The following is a 19,625-nucleotide window of genomic DNA, read 5'->3' as shown; positions in this document are numbered from 1 at the left end:
ATTGTGGTTATCCAGGTCATTAAAACCTTTTTTGTACAGTTCTTCCGTGTGTTCTTACCACCTCTTCTTACTATCCTCTTCTTTCAGGTCCATACTATTTCTGTCCTTCATCGAGCCCATCTTTGCATGAAATGTTCCCTTGGTATCTCTAATTTTCTTGAAGAGATCTCACATCTTTCTCATTCTATTGTTTCCCTCTTTCTTTTCATTGTTCACCTAAGCAGGCTTTCTTTTCTCTCCCTGCTAGTCTTTGGAACTCTGCATTCAGTTAAAGGTAATAGGTGTTTTTAAAAACGTGACTAGTAGGCAAGCAGGTTTTTTTCTTGGGGGTGGGGGCATTTGTTTGTTTTGTCCTCAAGGTTTTTCACAGACTACAATTAAAAGTTTATGAAAGATGGGGAAAATTATCTGATGAAAGTTGCATCTTGTGACCTCAGGCTAATCTCAAGCAAGAGGCAACTGATTTGACAAGCAGACTGTGCTTCTTAGGTGTCTGCATCTTAGAAGAGGAGCCCGGAGAGGCAGCCGTGGAAGGTTTGCCCCAAATATTAGGAGGGAAGAGAGAATCCGTGTACTCCTCCATTTACATTTTGTTGAATCGCTGTTGCCTAGAAGGAAAATATGAAAAAGATCATTATACTGTCTGTTATAGTCCACATCACACTGGGCAGTGATTTGTTGATTGTTCATTCCCGGGCAAAAACTGTGGGTTCCTTAAGCCAAGAGTTCTGTATGATTCATCTTTCTATCCCAAGAGTCTAGAGCAGTGCCTGGCCCATGGCTTATTTCAATAAATGTTTGCTGAATAATACTTAGAATATTTAAAACGTCTTTCTGTGGCCTTTTGTTGGAGGTTAAAATGTGATTTTTTCCAGGGCTTGTACATAAAAGGTGTTACTCGTAATTATATGGATGCTGTTCTAATTTCTGATGAGGAGGATAAAACCTAGATGATTGTAGCGCTGTTTACAATGATGAGGAATTGTCTATTCTGTATGTAAACGTCTGTTCCCTGGAGTCGCTAATGCCTATGCCCCATTCTGGGTGTGCTTTCTTGCCTCCACCACTTGGGGGCAGCATAGATAATAAAATCACCTCTCTCCCCTTGCACCGTGTAGGATCCCGCCACACCATCTATAATACAAAGTAGCCCCTTGCTTGTAGAAAACATTAATTTTTATATGAATTTATTTCTTTATTTTCGGCTGTGCCGGGTTTTCCTTGCTGCACGCACGTTTCCTCTAGTTGGAGTGCATGGGCTTCTCATGGCGGTGGCTTCTCTTGTTGCAGTGCTAGGGCTCTGGGGTACGCAGGCTTCAGTCGTTACAGCACATGGGCTCATGAGTTGCGTTTCCCGGCTTTAAAACACAGGCTCAATAATTGTGGCACACGGGCTTCGCTGCTTTGTGGCATGTGGAATCTTCCCAGATCATGATTCAAACCCATGTCTGCTGCATTGGCAGGCAGATTCTTTTGAGTCACCAGAGAATCCCCAGAAAACGTGATTAAATAGCAATGTGCCACCATTTCAGGTTTTAGGATTCTTTTTTCCAAATCGACAGAAATCTCCAACATATTACCTTAGGCTATAATCCAATGACAGAATCTCCTGTTTTATGTGAGGGATTAGTCTAAGGTTCCTTCCAGCTCTAAGATGACCGGTTTCCCAAGTTGATCGGTCTCTCTGCTGCACACCCCGTTTTTGGTTTTTAAATGTGGGGGTAAGTAGTAGATAAGCAGGTTCGCTTTTAGGTCAAGAATGTCTGAAGCCTCAGGGCAGAATCAGGCTGTGAGGAAGAAGAGCTCCAGGACCCTAATTAGGCCTCTTATTGCATGGCGACCCTATTTTCTTTTTCTTTAAAAAAATTTTTCCTTTTATTGGCCATGCAGCATGGCTTGCTGGAGCCTAGCTCCCTGACCAGGAATGGAACCCATGCCACCTGCCTTAGAAGGTAGAATATTAACCACTGGATCACCAGGGAAGTCCCTTCTTGCGGGTTTGTTTTTTTTTTTTAATTTGCCTTTCCCCCTTTTCATCCTCTTTCTGATCCAGTTCAAAAAATTACCTAAAAATTAGACATGAGAAACCTCAAAGAAAAAACAAGACAACAACAAAAAGGAAGCTCAAAGAGCCAAACTCTTTGAAGGCAGCCAGGCTGCCTCCCAGAGGGCCCGAAGTCTGGGCACAGGATTCTCCATCCAGAGCTGCTAGTAAGAGCTGGTGCTAGGGAGAGGTGGTTCTAGAGGCCTCGCCTGGTGGGCTGAAGTCCATGGGGCCGCAAAGAATCGGGCGCAACTTAGCGGCTAAACAACAACAACAGAGGCTGGTAGTCACCAAGCTGCAGGGCACTTTCTGCAGCAGGGCACCCCTAACAGGGCCAGGCTGTGTAAGAAGAGAGGTTGATTGGCCTTGTCAAGGAGCCTTATCCCAGGGGTACCCAGGACCTGGGTATTGTGTGTCCCGGTGGAGGCCAAGCCTGAGAATCGGGCAAGGTGCCCAGGTGACAGAAAGCAGACCTTGGCCTGGCCATCACTGTGGATGGTCTGGGACAGTATTCTCTGAAGCTTAAATCTGGACAAACGGTCTGACAAGAGGAATGTGTTTATAAATCTCATGTCAAAAATCTGAAATGGAATTGTCCAGGAAAATCTGGAGTCCGCCATCCTCAGCTGGATGGTCAGCTGTGAAAAGGGCTGTTTGCACTTTGTCATGTCCATGTCATCTCTGGTGTCAAAATTAGTCACAGCTTTTGGCTTCTGATTGGCTTCTCCTCCTTGTTCATTTTCCATATGCAGTTCCCTCCATTCTGCCTCCCAACAGGCCACAGTCAATTCAGGGAAATTTTAAGCTTGAAAGTGAGGCATTGCATGAAGAATTTAGACATTGAAATACAGGAAAGAGCAAAGGGATTGCCCCCTGCAAGAAAAACAAAATCAAACAAAAGATCTCTTGAATACGTGTTTAGGTTGTAACATAAATTTGTCGAGAACACTTTACCCTTAGGAAATGTTCTTACACGATTGTTGATGAAGGTCATCAGCAAGATTGTGCTGATGCTACAGCTGTACTTGGAAGGGGCTGGTCCTTCTGTTTCCTGGCTTTGTCTCTTTATTCCTTTATTGTTGTTGTTCAGTCACTAAGTTGTGTCTGACTCTTTGTGACCTCATGGACTGCAGCACGCCAGGCCTCCCTGTTCTTCACTATCTCCTGGAGATGGCCCAAACTCATATCCACTGAGTCGGTGATGCCATCCAACCATCTCATCCTCTGTTGTCCCCTTCTCCTGCCCTCAATCTTTCCCATCATCAGGGTCTTTTCAAATGAGTCAGTTCTTTGCATCAGTTGGCCAAAGTATTGGAGCTTCAGCTTCAGCATTAGTCCCTCCAATGAATGTTCAGGGTTGATTTCCTTTAGGATTGACTGGTTTGATCTCCTTGCTTTCCAAGGGACTCTCAAGAGTCTTCTCCAGCACCACAGTTTGAAAGCATTGGTGCTCAGCCTTCTTGATGGTCCAGTTCTCATATCCATATATGACTACTGGAAAAACCATAGCTTTGACAATTCCTTTAAGTACCCCTCAAGGCAGAGGCTGAGGAGTGTGGGTGGTTTACTTGGGTGGTGACTCCAGGAGGCAGGAGAGTGAGGAAGGGAGGAAGAAAAGCGTAAACAGGGTGGGCTGCTGAGGTTGCTGCTGGGAGCGGTGGGCTTGTTTCCACTGGGATCTCAAAAGAACCTCATGGAAACCTGTTTAGAACTGTCCACCTGAAAAAAAAAAAAAAAAAAAAACCAGAGTGGCTTGAGGTTTGCCCATCTGCTTCTGACTTGGATTCATTGAGGTTTCCTTCTGGGCTGTGAAGTGCCTGGTATTTCTGAGCTGCATTTGTGTGTGTTGGAGTTGACCTTGGGGCAGGAAGTCTGGCTTGAACTTGAGCTTGAGGTAAGATGCTGGAGTACAAGGAAAGTCTGTGCTTCCATGAAATGGTCCCCTGGGGCTGGGACTGAAAGGAAAGGTCTAAGAGCTCATGAGGTCCCGTTGGTTGAGCCTTTGTTTGACTTGGGCAAGGAGGCCCCTGCCTGGACCTTGTGCTTTAGAAGGTGCCCCTCTGGCCATCCCCCAGCTGCACCCCTTCCCATCCAGAGCTTGCACCCTCTCTTCTGGACCACACGCTGTGTCCTGAGGACCCTCCTTGAACGGCTGTGAGTCTGCATGGCCTCTCCTATCTTCAAAGGCAGGTTGCTTACCCAAACAGTACCCAAGGTGCTGCTGTCTAAGGTGGGCAAGAAGGTGTGAATGGGGTTTGACTGGGGCTTAGGGCATCCACACAGGGATGTAAACCCCCTCATGTGAGAACAGGGCTGGGGGGAGAGGGGAGGGGAGTGGCCCAGGGCTGGGGGGCCAGCTTTCCCTTGGCTACCACATACAGAACACCAAGGAGTCTGAGAATTCGAAACTCAACCTCCATTTCTAGAGGTCATTCCTATGGGGTATCTGTCAAGGTAGGAGAATAGAGCATGTTTTATTTAACAGTTTGTTGGCTTGATTTATAACTCACAGTTATTTAGACATGTGGCAAATGTGGGAGTCAAGCTCCATCACATTCCAATTTTTTGTGGCCTTGAACTAAGATGAAAGTGAAAGAGGAGTGAAAAAGTTGGCTTAAAGCTCAACATTCAGAAAACAAAGATCATGGCATCTGGTCCCATCACTTCATGGGAAATAGATGGGGAAACAGTGGAAACAGTGTCAGACTTTATTTTTTTGGGCTCCAAAATCACTGCAGATGGTGACTGTGGCCATGAAATTAAAAGACGCTTACTCCTTGGAAGGAAAGTTATGACCAACCTAGATAGCATATTCAGAAGCAGAGACATTACTTTGCCAACAAAGGTTCGTCTAGTCAAGGCTATGGTTTTTCCAGTAATCATGTATGGATGTGAGAGTTGGACTGTGAAGAAAGCTGAGTGCTGAAGAATTGATGGTTTTGAACTGTGGTGTTGGAGAAGACTCTTGAGAGTCCCTTGGACTGCAAGGAGATACAACCAGTCCATTCTAAAGGAGATTAGTCCTGGGTGTTCTTTGGAAGGACTGATGCTGAAGCTGAAACTCCAATACTTTGGCCACCTCATGCGAAGAGTTGGCTCATTGGAAAAGACTCTGATGCTGGGAGGGATTGGGGGCAGGAGGAGAAGGGGATGACAGAGGATGAGATGGCTGGATGGCATCACCAGCTCAATGCATGTGAGTCTGAGTGAACTCCGGGAGTTGGTGATGGACAGGGAGGCCTGGCGTGCTGCGATTCATGGGGTCGCAGAGTCAGACACGACTGAGCGACTGAACTGAACAGAACTGAACTAAGAAACAGGAACCTTGAAAAAAAATAGGCTTTATATGCTTGGATGACTTTATATAGAATTCCCAAGTTCATTAGCTTCTGTAATGACTCATGGTTGTTTCTAAAATAAACTTTATATTATTTTTAAAAATCCAGGGATATTATTTAGGTCAGCAATTTGAAGGCACTAGACTGAACATCTCTGTGAACCAAAGGATGTGAATGACTAAACACAGGAGAATTATCACCTGAGGGTTGAATCTCAGAATATGACAGGAGAGATTGTGCTTGTTGACTCAGGGCTGGCTGCAGACGGGGCAGGGAAGCACCGGGAGTGATGCGTATCTGGGTCAGTTAGGGATGTGGGAAGCAAAGCAGAGAGAAACAGGCCCTGTCCAAGGCAAAGATGAAACTTACAAGAAGAGAAAACATTTTAGAAGAAGGAAAGAGATGGACTGTGAGTTTGAAGAGGGGACCGCAGAAACTGAATGGCGAAATAAACAGCCAATTTATCAGTGTAAAATTTCAGGACTTCCCTGGTGGTCCATGGTTAAGAATCTACCTGCCAATGCAGGGGACACGGGTTCCAGCCCTGCTCCAGGAAGATTCCACACGCCATGGGGTAACTAAGCCCCTACCCCACAACTGCTGGGCCCGAGCTCTAGAGCATGTGCGCTGCAACAAGAGAAGCCACTGCAGTGAGAAGCCCTAGCACCGTAACTAGAAAGCTCTTATCTGAATCAGTGACATTACACTACTCAGTCTACAGATTTGTGATATTTTGGTCTAAATTGAATGAAAGTTATTAGAGATCTTTAAGATTAACCTAGTATGATATATGCAGATATGCAAATGACACCACCTTTATGGCAGAAAGTGAAGAAGAACTAAAGAGCCTCTTGATGAAAGTGAAAGAGGAGAGTGAAAAGGTTGGCTTAAAACTCAACATTCAGAAAACTAAGATCATGGCATCCAGTCCCATCACTTCATGGCAAATAGATGGGGAAACAATGGAAACAGTGACAGACTTTATTTTTTTCCGGCTCCAAAATCACTGCAGATGGTGACTGCAGCCATGAAATTAAAAGACACTTGCTCTTTGGAAGAAAAGTTATGACCAACCTAGACAGCATATTAAAAAGCAGAGACAATACTTTGCCAACAAAGGTCCATCTAGTCAAAGCTTTGGTTTTTCCAGTAGTCATGTATGGATGTGAGAGTTGGACTATAAAGAAAGCTGAGCTCCGAAGAATTGATGCTTTTGAACTGTAGTGTTGGAAAAGACTCTTGAGAGTCTTTTGGACAGCAAGGAGATCCAACCAGTCCATCCTAAAGGAAATCAGTCCTGAATATTCATTGGAAAGACTGATGCTGAAGCTGAAACTCCAATACTTTGGCCACCTGATGGGAAGAATTGACTCACTTGAAAAGACCCTGATGCTGGGAAAGATTGAAGGCAGGAGGAGAAGGGGATGACGGAGGATGAGATGGTTGGATGGCATCACCGACTCAATGGACGTGAGTTTGAGTAAACTCCAGGAGCTGGTGATGGACAGGGAGGCCTGGCCTGCTGCGGTTCATGGCGTCTCAAAGAGTTGGACACGACCAAGCAACTGAACTGAACTGAGTATGATATAATGAAACAGAAATAGGACTTCCCTGGTGGTCCAGTGGTTAAGAATCCACCTACCAACACAGGGGACACAGGTTCAGTCCCTGCTCTGGAAAGATCCCACATGCTGTGGGGCTACCAAGCTGGTGAGCCACAACTTTGAGCCCACGTGCCTGGACCCTTTGCGCCACAACAAGAGAAGCCATCGCAACGAGGAGCCCTTGCACTGCCACTAGAGAGCAGCCCTTACTCGCTGCAACTAGAGAAAAGCCAGCATGCAGCAACAAAGACCCTGTGCAGCCATAAATAAATAAAAGTAAATTAAAGTTAAAAAGTTCACATCAGAAGCTAGAACAGTATGTTACATCGCATTCAAAAATCAACTCAAAGTGGATTAATTAAATGTAAGACCTGAAACTAAAACTCCTGGAAGAAAACATAGGGGACATCTTCGGGACGTTGGTCCTGGAAGAGATTTCTTGGATATCAGTCCAGAAGCATAGGGAACAAAAGCGAAAAGCAAAAAGAAAGAAATGGCTACATCAAACTAAAAGGTTCTGCCAAGCACAGAAAATAAAAACCAAGTGAAAAGGCAACCTATGAAGTGGGAGAAAATATTTGCAATCCATATATCGGAGAAGGGATTAATTTCCAAAACAGGTAAGGAACGCATATAACACAGTACAAAAACAAATAAACAAACATATAATCTGGTTAAAAAATGGACAAAGACCAGATAAGACATTTCTCCAAAAAGCAGATACATGTAACCAACAGGTATAGGAAAAGCTGTTTAACAACACTGATCATCAGGGTAATGCCAGTCAAAACCGCAATGAGATACCACCTCACACTTCTTCAGATGGCTACAATTCAAAACAGAAAAGACAGCAAATGTTGGTGAAGATGTGGAGAAGCTGGAACCCTTGTACAAAGTTGGAGGGAATGCAAAATGTGCAGCCACTACGGAAAACAGTATGGAAGTTCCTCAAAAAATTAAAAATAGAACCACCATGTGAGTCAGCAATGCCACTTCTGAGTATGTATCGAAAACACTGAAAACAGGATCTTGACAAAACACTGACGCTCCTGTGTTCCTTGCTGCACTATTCCCAGTGGTCAAGATGCAGAAACAACCTCAAGACCTATCATACCTATCAATCAACAGATGAATGGATAAAGGAAAACATCCATATGACGGACTATTACCATATTCTGCCTTTAAGAAGAAGGATATACCACAATAATATGTGACAACACGGAAGAACCTTGAAGACATTAAGCTAAGTGAAATAAGCTAGTTACAAAAGAACAAATACTGCATGGTTTACTTATACGAGATATGTTGAACAGTCAGACTCATAGAAGCAAAGATTCTTTAGAATGTTGCCAGGGAACGGCTAATAGGCATATTTTCAATTATACACGATGATGCAAGTTCTAGAAATCTGCTGTACAATATTATGTTACAGATGACAATACTGTAGTGTGCTGTGAACCTAAAAATCTGTGAAGAGGGTACATCTCATGGTAAGTGTTCTTATCACAACACAATTTTTTAACCAATCACATCAGTGTCATTTCCTTTCACCTTGCCAAAGCCTGGTATTCTTTTGAGAAGCTGCATATAAAGTAGGACTCTTTCTCTGGGTCGATAATGATGGTGACGACCAAGCAGTACATGCCAGTGACTGAGTGCTCCCTAGGTGACAAGGTCTCTTCCGAGACCTCTGCCTATACTGTCTCCAGCCGCGTTAGGTACTATTATCCTCCCCATTTTACAGATGAAGGGACTGAGGCACAGAGAGGCTCAGGCACTTGACCAAGATCCAGCAGCTAATAAATGATGGAGCCCAGATGCAAATCCAGTTAGTATCCTTCTACTATATGAAGCTTTCAGTATTTTCCTATTTTCATGTTGTTATGAACATACCTGGTTCCAAAAGGGTTTTGAAGCTACTTTAAAACTTTAAAAAAAAAACTTCAGTATTTCCAACGTTAACTGTTGAATAAGGGGTGAATTCGACACACATTTGATGAGGACTCTGAGAAATTTGAGGATGATGCAATAATGGACAGGTAGGAGTTAATAATAATTTATACCTAAGTCATCAAATAGATTATAACATGAGGCAGAAGATTGCAGATGTTCAAAAATAAGAGATATAAAATGCTGTGAGTATGCAAACATGAGGAAAATGATCTCTTGGAGTTGTGGAAAGGTCAGTGGAGTGTCTAGGAAGAAGTTCCTTTGCTCCTGAGCTGGGCCTTGAAAGATGGGGAAGATTTTGACAGGAAATTGAATTTTGTGGGCCTGGCCATGTCAATACTCATATATTTTTCTGTCTACCAAGATTTATTCTTTGTGCATTTTTAAAAAGTGCTTGTTGAGCACCTACTGTGTACTCTACTTAGCGAGGCACGAAGGGTACAGGAAACTTATGGCACAGTCTCAGCTCTCAAGTAACTTATACTCTAAAACAGAACCCAGATATACCTATAAATATAAATACAGTTCGATAGACTTGTGCAACAAGTAGCCATCATCTTCCATTTATTTTATAAAAATTTAAACTGAAATATTTCCTCCCTTCCCTCACCACCAAAAAAAAAACATTGCATAATTTAAGAGGAAGTTTCAGTTTGTAACCTTTAAATAAACTGTAGTAGCCTCTGCTGGTGAAATACTGTTTTGTAACTGTTAGACGAGTCCAGACAATTGGAAAAGAAAGGCATTATTTTAGAGCTGAGCAAAGTACTGTCCCCAAATCTCACCAAAGGGAAGGAAGTTCTGTGCCAGAGGAAGAAGATGGCATCCAGACTATTCTCTCTCTCTTTTTTTAATAGTAGGGATGTGCCAACATTTAATTAATATTACCATTGCTAGCATGGCTTCCCACATGGCTTCTTTACCACAGGTGGCGCTTGTGGTAAAGAACCCACCTGCAAATACAGGAGATGTAAGAGACGAGGGTTTGATCTCTAGGTCGGGAAGATCTCCTGGAGGAGGGCATGGCAACCACTCCAGTTCCTTGCCTGGAGAATCCCATCAACAGGTAGAGCCTTCCAGGCTACAATCCATGGGGTCACAAAGAGTTGGACTGAGCAACTTAGCCTGCACGCATGCACTGTTGGTACTATTTAGGTTGCTTCCAGCCATTTACAATCACAAGGAATGCTTCCATGGGTCTGTGATAAACATCCTTGCACAGGTGAACAAGAACACATACAAGACTAAGTTCAGAAGTGGGACTGCTAGGCGGGGTGCGGGGGTGGGGAACACAGGCCCGTGGTTCTGACCCAGGGGCCCAAACTCCCCACAGGGCTTGTCCCTCTGGCATAGTGGTTATCAAAACTTCTGGAACCTGGCCAGTCTGATTTAGGTCTCAAGTAAGGTTCCCCAGAATCCTTTGCAGGAAAGGAAAAGGCTTCTGAACATTTGAAAAGAGGCTTAACCTCACTGACAGTAACAGACTATTCTCTTAAAACTATAAGAGCTCTGCAAACACCTTGCAGGCATAAAGCTCCAAATGTCTGCCAACAAATCCTTATGCTGCAACAGTGACACCCTTGCAATCCCGTTATTCCAAACAGAAGTTTCCAGTTCAGTCTCTTTCAAGACAACTTTTTATAGCTGTGTATTTTCAGATTTGTAGTGCAAGCAGAGAAAGGCTGGGAAGGGGACTAACCCTTGTTGAACGTCACGTGCTCTAAGGACCAGGTGCTGCCCATGGCATTCGTGTTAGCTCTCTTTTATCCCACATTAATCATAGTGTGCAGACGCTAACCTCTCAGGTGAGAAAATTCAAACTCTGGGGGAGTTCACAATCCACACAATGTCATCAGTTTCTTTGTGTAAGGGTGGGAATCATAAGCCAGTCTGTGTGATCCCCAAGTCCCTGTCCACCACAGTCTCCATTTTACTTTGTAATCAGTGAAACTGGGATTATTCTGCCCGAAAATAATAAATAGGAGTAATAGTCTCTCTACCTCAACTTAATACCCATGGTCTGCTTTTAGCATTTGGAGGTGTCATTACATTATAAGAGCTTGCATTTATGTGAAGAGAGAACATTATGCTACTCAGTCTACAGACGTGTGATATTCTGGTGTAAACTTAATGAAAGCTATTAGGGGTCTTCAAGATTAACCTAGTATGGGACTTCCCTGCTGGCGCAGTGGATAGGAATCTACCTGCCAATACAGGGGATGTAAGTTTGATCCCTGGGCTAGGAAGATTCCACATGCTGCAGAATAACTAAGCCTGTGAGCTGAAATGGCTGAAGCCCACACACTGCAAGCACCGAGCTGCACACCCTAGAGCCTATGCCCCTCGACTGGAGAAGCCAATGCAGTGAGAAATCTGCGTACTGCAACGAAGAGCAGCCCCTGCTCGACGCAACTAGAGAAACTGCATGCACAGCAATAAAGACCCAGTGCAACCAGAAAACAAAGAAGTAAAATGTAAAAATAAAATATTAAAAAATTAACCTAGTATAATGAAATAGAAACAACTTGAACTGCAATGGAATTGCTGCATCTGATTTTAAAACTAATCCAGATAAAGCAGATGTTCCAAAAGATCTCTATAATCTTCACCTGAATACTAATACATTTTTTGATCAAACGATATATATTTTTACATATGGAGAAATAAAACCCACCTTAAAATGCTAATGTCCTTTTCTCTGCTATTTCTTGAAGCAAAAAAAAAAAAAAAAAAAATGACGCTGAACTATTGACTACTAGGCAGCAACACAATGTTTCAGGGAAACCAATTGACTTCAAAAAGTAAATAAGATTTTCAACGATGAGTCAGTCATACAGCTGCATACAGCATGGCCCAGCAATTAGGGTGTGCAACTCCAGCTGTGTCAAAGCTGTGACGTGAAGACAAGGCGTGTACAAAAGTAAGAGCATTTTTAGCTGAATCTGATCTGGAAGTCAGGAGACCTAATTTCCACAAACAATTTCTTTCTCTGTTGGTTTGTTCATTCTCCATGTTCTTCCAAAAATATATCAAACTCCCTAATTTAACAGTGTGACTTTGGCAAAAAATCACGTATATGCTTCAGAATGTTTAAAATGGTATATTTAGTTATATATATATATATATATATATACACACACACACATACATACACCCACAATAAAAAACTAAAAGCTTTTCTAAAATTAAAGTGTTTTTAATTAAAATAAAATAAAAGTTAATCAATACTATTTTAAAAATAGAGCTAAAATTAATTCTCCTTCAATTTCCAAATCTATGTGCCAAGTGTGCTATTTCTCCTTCAGTCATTTTACTGTGAGTATCCGTTGGTGGGCTTCTGGCTAGTTAATCAAAATAACCTTGGATAAGCATAATTTCTTCTAATTCTCTTCCTCTAGCTACCAGTCACATCCTGCTGCTGCTGCTGCTGCTAAGTCGCTTCAGTCGTGTTTGACTCTGTGCGACCCCATAGACAGAAACCCACCAGGCTCCCCCGTCCCTGGGATTCTCCAGGCAAGAATACTGGAGTGGGTTGCCATTTCCTTCTCCAATGCATAAAAGTGAAAAGTGAAAGTGAAGTCGCTCAGTCGTGTCCGACTCTTGGCAACCCCATGGACAGAAACCCACCAGGCTTCTCCATCCATGGGATTTTCCAGGCAAGAGTACTGGAGTGGGGTGCCATTTCCTCCTCCAAACTATAGCTCTGCCCCTTCCCAGCTTCCTCAGACCCTGTGTTTTCAGATACTGTCTCCTGCTGCTCTAGGTTTTATCTCTACACAGTTGGGTATCTTCGTATTGGTGCTAACTGTTGACCTGGATAAGCAAGAAACACAATTAAATTGCTATTTTCTCATTGCAGATGATCCAGGAATAGGAGAAACTTTGGGTGGCCCATATCTGTCTAATCCTTCTTATTAGCAATGTAACACATGTTCTGTGGCTTAGGAGTTCAAAGAAGGGGGATTTTCTTAATTTATCAGCTGAACCAATATTCAACAGCTTATGAAGAGTGTGCACTTGTTTGGGGTTAAAGCAGGGACACCACGAAACACTTAATGAAAAACTTGCACAAAACTTGGGTTCTTTCCAGCAGCTTTGATATGTAGGAATAACGTTTACACCATGACAACTCTAAAAATAAAACATTTTTAAACATAAAGCTGTTCTTCCAGTTGCTGTTTAAAACTTTATCCCGAGAACTGAGATGCTATTCAATAAAATGCAGCTACAAGTTTCTAAACAATAAGGTTCAATAATTGTTATATGTCTCCTGATGGATTCATTTTTTTGTCTTTGAATTTATAATGATAGCTGTAAAAGTAATTGTCAATAGTATTAGTATCATTTAATTTCTTTTGAAAAGACATATTTATTTAATTGGCTGCACTGGGTCTTAGCTACGGCACGTGGGACTAAAACCCTGACCAGGGATCGAACCCAGGCCCCCTGCAATGGGAGCGCGGACTCTTAACTGCTGGACCACCAGAGAAGTCCTAAGCATTTCATTTCTAATGAAATAATTTTTATGTATTAGATCTATAATTCTAGTAGTATTACCAGAATTTATTTTGTGTTTTATGATGATACCGTAAACTATATTCCCAGCAGCAATTTTATGTTTCATCTTACTAACAAAATTATCTGTGTTTTAAAACTTTGACATTAAAATATACCTTCAAAAAAATAAAATAAAATATACCTTCAGTAAGTGCCACTGTAATGGTCACGTGTATAAAACTTGTGTAAGGAACTATGATCCAAGCATTTTTTCTCTAAAAAAAGACTTAAATTTCTATCAGAGTAGAACTAAGTTTCTTTGATTAGAACTATGATTCTTAAATTGTGTACTGAAGCACTTTGGGGTGACAAGCGAACCTACAGAGGCACCGTGGGTTATTTTAAGTTTCTGAGGGCCAGAGACATCTGTTGGATACCACAGAAAGTACTACTAAGCTGTTTAGACCTCACTACTTGATAAAGACAAGTGTTTAGGTATTTCTTTTGGCCTGGGGGCACCAAGTACCAGGACAGGGTGGGAAGAAATCTCTGGAATAGAATGATTAGTGAACTTGAAATATAAGATAATTGAGAATTACTTACATAGTACAACCCTATCATTTTATAAAGGAGAAAACTGAAGTACAACATGGTTAAAACCTGAGTCCTAAATACTCAGGCTTCTAGTTCCCTCATCAGACTGTTCTGTAAAAACACCTGATTATAAAGGTTTGCATGATTCTGTAAATGGCAAGGCTATATAGATATGCCCGAACCTGGGCAAACTCGAGGAGATAGAGAGGGACAGAGGAACCTGGCATGCTGCTGTCCATGGGGTTGCAAAGAGTCAGACATGAACAACAAATATGGCAAGGTGGTAGTGAGATCTTTTTTTCTTTTGCTAAAAGAAGATTTTATTTTGAAAGTTATTTGAAATACAAAGGGCAAAGGAGGATATCTAAGACTCAACGGACATAGATTTCAAATTTAGATTCTTTCCAACGGCCACCAATGGGCTCTATCATGCCAGAAAGTTGCTTTCTTTGGTCATTCCTATTTCAAGCTCTCTGGAGAAATCTTTTTGCATAAGCCAAGCCATCTTTTTTTTCCTTCCTTCCTCTGTTCCTTCCTTTCTTGCTCTCTCTCCCCTCCTTCCTGCCTCTCTTCCTTCTCTCTGCCTCTTTTGCTTTCTTTCCCAGGAACCTATGCTAGTTGGAGATGGGTATTTTCTTTAAAAAAACATCAAAGTACATCTAATATGTTCTACAAGGAGGGGCTCAGTCACACATGAAGTGGAAGGATTCTCTGGTTGCTTATCACCTTGCTGCAACCAGGAATCCACACGAGGAAATGGCAGCCAGGAATGCGGTCCTTTGTGAAGTCAAAGTTGCTCTTGTTTTGCATCTTGAGTGCTAATCATTGGTTCTTCTGTTCAGGCTCACACAGCTCCTCCTCTGGACCTTGACCTTGGAAGGAGTTTCTGTAAATCTCAGCATTTTTAATGTTGATGGCAATGTCAGAAGTTACTGTAAAGTGGTTTTCATCTTCTTCTCATTTAGTTCTGTCACACATGCTGTCACTGAGCAAATGTCATCTTCTTATCTATCAAATTCACTGAGAAGTTGATAAGTACGTTTTTGTGACAAATTTCTAACACTCCTGTAGGCGTGTTGGCCTCTTGATCCAGGATCTTTTAGTGCTGAGCAATTTAAAACCTCTCTTAACCAAAACAGTCAGAATAACAAATGAAAGAAAATTAATTATACATCCCCATCCCCCAAAAAATAACCCCAAAAGAAAAAAAATGAACACAGGAATTAGATTAAACTGAGTAATTTGACATATATTTTCTCATGTCGTCATTGAGATTTGAATACTCTCAGGTATTTTCACATTCACGTCCTTGCTTGCTTGCCTGGAAGTGAAATAGGTTAATGAACGTCTTGAACTCAACATTGAGATTTTAAAAGATAAAGTGCATACAACACAAGACAATGTCCACAGATGATACTTCTATATTGAAAGTTCTTGCTTGAACCCATGTCAAATTCTTCCCTGAACACGCTTTGAACTTTCTTATGGCTATTGTTACTGTTGTTCAGTCACTCAGTTGTGTCTGACCCTTTGCAATCCCATGAACCGCAGCACGCCAGGCCTCCCTGTCCATCACCAGCTCCCAGAGTTCACCCAAACCCATATCCATTGAGTTGGTGATGCCATCCCACCATCTCATCCTCTGTCGTCCCCTTCTCCTCCTGCCCTCAATCTTTCCCAGCATCAGGGTCTCTTCAAATGAGTCAGCTCTTCGTGTCAGGTGGCCAAAGTATTGGAGTTTCAGCTTCAACATCAGTCCTTCCAATGAACACCTAGGACTGATCTCCTTTAGGATGGACTAGCTGGATCTCCTTGCAGTCCAAGGGACTCTCAAGAGTCTTCTCCAACACTACAGTTCAAAAGCATCAATTTTTCGGTGTTCAACCTTCTTTATGGTCCAAATCTCACATCCATACATGACTACAGGAAAAACCATAGCTTTGACAAGACGGACCTTTATTGACAGAGTAATGTTTCTGCTTTTTCATAAGCTGTCTAGGTGGACTGCTGTCTAGGTTTGTCACAGCTTTTCTTCCAAGGAACAAGCGTCTTTTAATTTCTTGGCTGCAGTCACCATCTGAGGCGATTTTGCAGCCCAAGAAAGTAAAGTCTGTCTTAGATGAGCCCAAAGTCAGAAGTTCAATGGTACAGCTTATACTAGCTCATGACCACTGGTTGTGTACAGCCCTTCTGACTCTGCATTCAGCAAAGTCACATCAGCTGGCCATGAGAGAAGTATTCATAGCAAGTGTTATTTGGTCCCTAGGGCTGCTTTAAAAAAGTTACACAAAGTACCATAATTCAGAGTTAACTATTATTATTTTATGTGTTTATTAGTTATTTACTATTTAGTATGAATTATTTTCTTAACTGGTATAAAAATGCAAATAATTAATACAATAAAGATATTATCAGCAATTTAAGCATACTGTATTCTCTTAGACCTCTGGAGGCCAGAAGTCTGAAATCAAGGTGTCATCTTGGGCTCTGTGCCCTGAGATTCTGGGCAGAATTCTTCTCTGCCTCTTCACAGCTTCCAGTGCTGGCTGTCAATCCTTGGCATTCTTTGGCTGGTAGAAGCATCTTTCCAACCTGAACCTCTGTGGTCGCTGGCATTCTCCCTGGGTGTCTGTCTCTGTGCCTCTTCTCCTCTCCTTATAAGGCCACCAGTATTATTGGATTAAGGACTTCCCTGGTGGCTCAGATGATAAAGAATCTGCCAGCAATGCAGGAGACCTGGGTTGGGAAGATCCCTGGAGAAGGGAATGGCAACCCACTCCAGTATTCTTGCCTGGAGAATCATATGGACAGAGGAGCCAACAAGTTGGACATGACTGAGCAGCTGAACTGAACTGATCCAAATTCTATGATTTATAATCTTACCCCTTAGCCAGCACATACTGTACATGGAATGTAATGTGATGTACCACATAATTTGTCCAAATTACTGCTAATAGTTTAGTGCAACTGGGACAAAGGGAATGAGGTAGGGATGACTGGAAGAGGAAAGTGGAGACACAGGGTCACACGTGGGCAAGGATTTGAGGTGGTACAGATCAGAGAAGTCAATAAATAGGTTAGTGGCACTAGTGGTAAAGAACCTGCCTGCCGATGCAGGAGACACAGGAGATGCAGGTTCAATCACTAGGTTGGGAAGATCCCCTGAAGGAGGGCATGGCAACCTATTCCAGTATTCTTGCCTGGAGAATCCCATGGACAGAGGATCCTGATAGGCTACAGTCCATAGGATCACAAAGAGTTGGACACGACTGAAGAGACTTAGCATGCATGCACGCATGCAGTATTATAGGCAAGGTTCTGAGCGAAGGTAATAACAGTGGGAAAATGAAAAGGAGGGAGAATAGCAAGGCCTATTTAATCAGTGGAATTTGTAGAACTTAATGAATGAATTGTGAAGGACAGAAGCTTAGGAAATTTCCTGGATGATTGGCTTGGATGACTGGTTTTCATGACTGAGGTCAGTCACAGAGAGGAATGCAGGGGTGATGGTCATATTGTTAGCTAGGTATGTTGAATAAATTGGGCAAGGCTGTAGAAATATGGAGATAGGTATTCTGTAAGTAGGTGGATACACACACAAGAAAATCAGGGTTGGAGCTATTGAGTAAGGTTCGTGAGTGGTTAGCAAAATCCAAGGGAGTGGCTGAAACTGTCCAAGAGGAGAACAAACAGTAGCAAGAGAAGAAGTCCAAGGAGGAAATACTAGGAAACATCAACACATATAGGACGGCAAAGAAGGAAAAAACTTCTCTTTTAATATGGATCAGTAAGTCATCTCCCAAATGTCCTACAACAATCCTAATGGCAAGTTCACAAAAGGGTTAAAAAAGGCACTGATACCTTTCATAGATATTGTTTTGTACGTTTGGGAGCTGGCTTATTGATCCATATTAATAGTCAATTTCTTATAAAGTTCAGTTCGGTTCAGTCACTCAGTCGTGTCCAACTCTTAGCGACCCCATGAATCGCAGCACGCCAGGCCTCCCTGTCCATCACCAGCTCCCAGAGGTCACTCAAACCCATGTCCATCAAGTCAGTGATGCCATCCCACCATCTCATCCTCTGTTGTCCCCTTCTCCTCCTGCCCTCAATCTTTCCCAGCATCAGGGTCTCTTCAAATGAGTCAGCTCTTTGCATCAGGTGGCCAAAGTATTGGAGTTTCAGCTTCAACATCAGTCTTTCCAATGAACACCTAGGACTGATCTCCCTTAGGATGGACTGATTGGATCTCCTTGCAGTCTAAGGGACTCTCAAGAGTCTTCTCCAACACCACAGTTAAACATACACTTTAAAATATGTCATGGCTCGGGGACTACCCTGGTGGTACAGTGGTTAAGACTGCGCTTGCACTGCAGGGGATGTGGGTTCAATCCAGGGAACTAGGATCCTGCAGGTTGAGAGGGGCAGCCAAAAAAAATTTTTTAAGTGGCATAACTTTATTAAGGAAAAATAAGCAAATATGAGTATATGTTCTTATGGAAGTAAAAAAATGAATTAGATCTGTATGTATTGGGTTTTACAATATATCTAAAAAAACAGGATACAGAGTAGGCAGAAATGCAAATTAAATAATTATATCATACAGGATGTATGACACCATTATCTGAAAAACATACAATATACACACGCGTGTATGTAGATATTTACACAGATATATACATAAAAACTCTTCAGAACGTGTGTGTATTTCTCTGCATTACAGAGGACTACATAAAGGACATCTCTATTTGTAGAATCTCCCTCTATCCCCAGCAAATTTTTTCTTTCAGAATGAAGAAAATAAAGAGGGAAGCAAAAGAGGAAGGAAGGAAGGAAAGAAGAACCTAACTAAGGTAAGTAAGACAAAACTCCAAGGTATAGATTCCAGGAGGTTTAAAATTGTTTTGTATACTTTTCTTCATATTTTATATCAAAAGGGAATACTGATCTCTGGTAAACAATTCAGAAAATATACAGAAGTGCAAAAGAACAAACAAACAAAAAACCCTCATCCAAAAAAATGAACTTAACATTCTTCCAGATAGTGCCATATTTCCATTAACCTGCATGTCGTACATATAATTTTTTGGTATTCTTTTTCAAAGGGGCCAGAATTTCTCAAAAATGTTCTGATTCATGAGGTGAATGATATTGAAGTCCGTTCTTTCTCTGAGTCTTTCGGACTAATTTGAATTAATTCTACAGTATTTTCTCACAGCTCCATAATCCCGTTTGCAGATTTCGTGGTTTGTCCTTCGGCTCACACAGTTCACTTGAGGGATATCTCAACCCATCTCAGATCTACTGTCGAACAGAAGACGGCACTCACAGTTCCCAAACCAGGTTGCCCTGTCCTTCAGACATTCGTTGAAACCATCACCGCTAACTGAACTGAGAACTCTCAGAACTGCATGCGTCTGACCTTCTAACCCGGAGAAGGCAACGGCAACCCACTCCAGTACTCTTGCCTGGAAAATCCCATGGATGGAGGAGCCTAGTAGGCTACAGTGCGTGGGGTCGCGAAGAGTCGGACACGACTGAGTGACTTCCCTTTCACTTTTCACTTTCATGCATTGGAGAAGGAAATGGCAACCCACT

The 19,625-nt window shown here is 42.3% G+C and overlaps 1 long non-coding RNA gene across 1 annotated transcript in view; it reads right to left on the bottom strand.

Moving 5' to 3' along the window:
- Window positions 1-200: 200 nt before the first annotated feature.
- LOC113884973 overlaps window positions 201-19,625 on the bottom strand; it is a 39,317-nt gene continuing 19,892 nt past the window's right edge. The window contains exon 3 of the long non-coding RNA XR_003509076.1: window positions 201-608. This is a non-coding gene — a long non-coding RNA (uncharacterized LOC113884973). The remainder of the gene's footprint in view (window positions 609-19,625) is intronic.

This window comes from Bos indicus x Bos taurus, chromosome 27, assembly GCF_003369695.1.
Source record: "Bos indicus x Bos taurus breed Angus x Brahman F1 hybrid chromosome 27, Bos_hybrid_MaternalHap_v2.0, whole genome shotgun sequence".
Lineage (NCBI taxonomy): Eukaryota > Metazoa > Chordata > Mammalia > Artiodactyla > Bovidae > Bos > Bos indicus x Bos taurus.
Note: the sequence above shows the minus strand (reverse complement) of the source record. Positions and strands in the feature narration are given on the sequence as shown.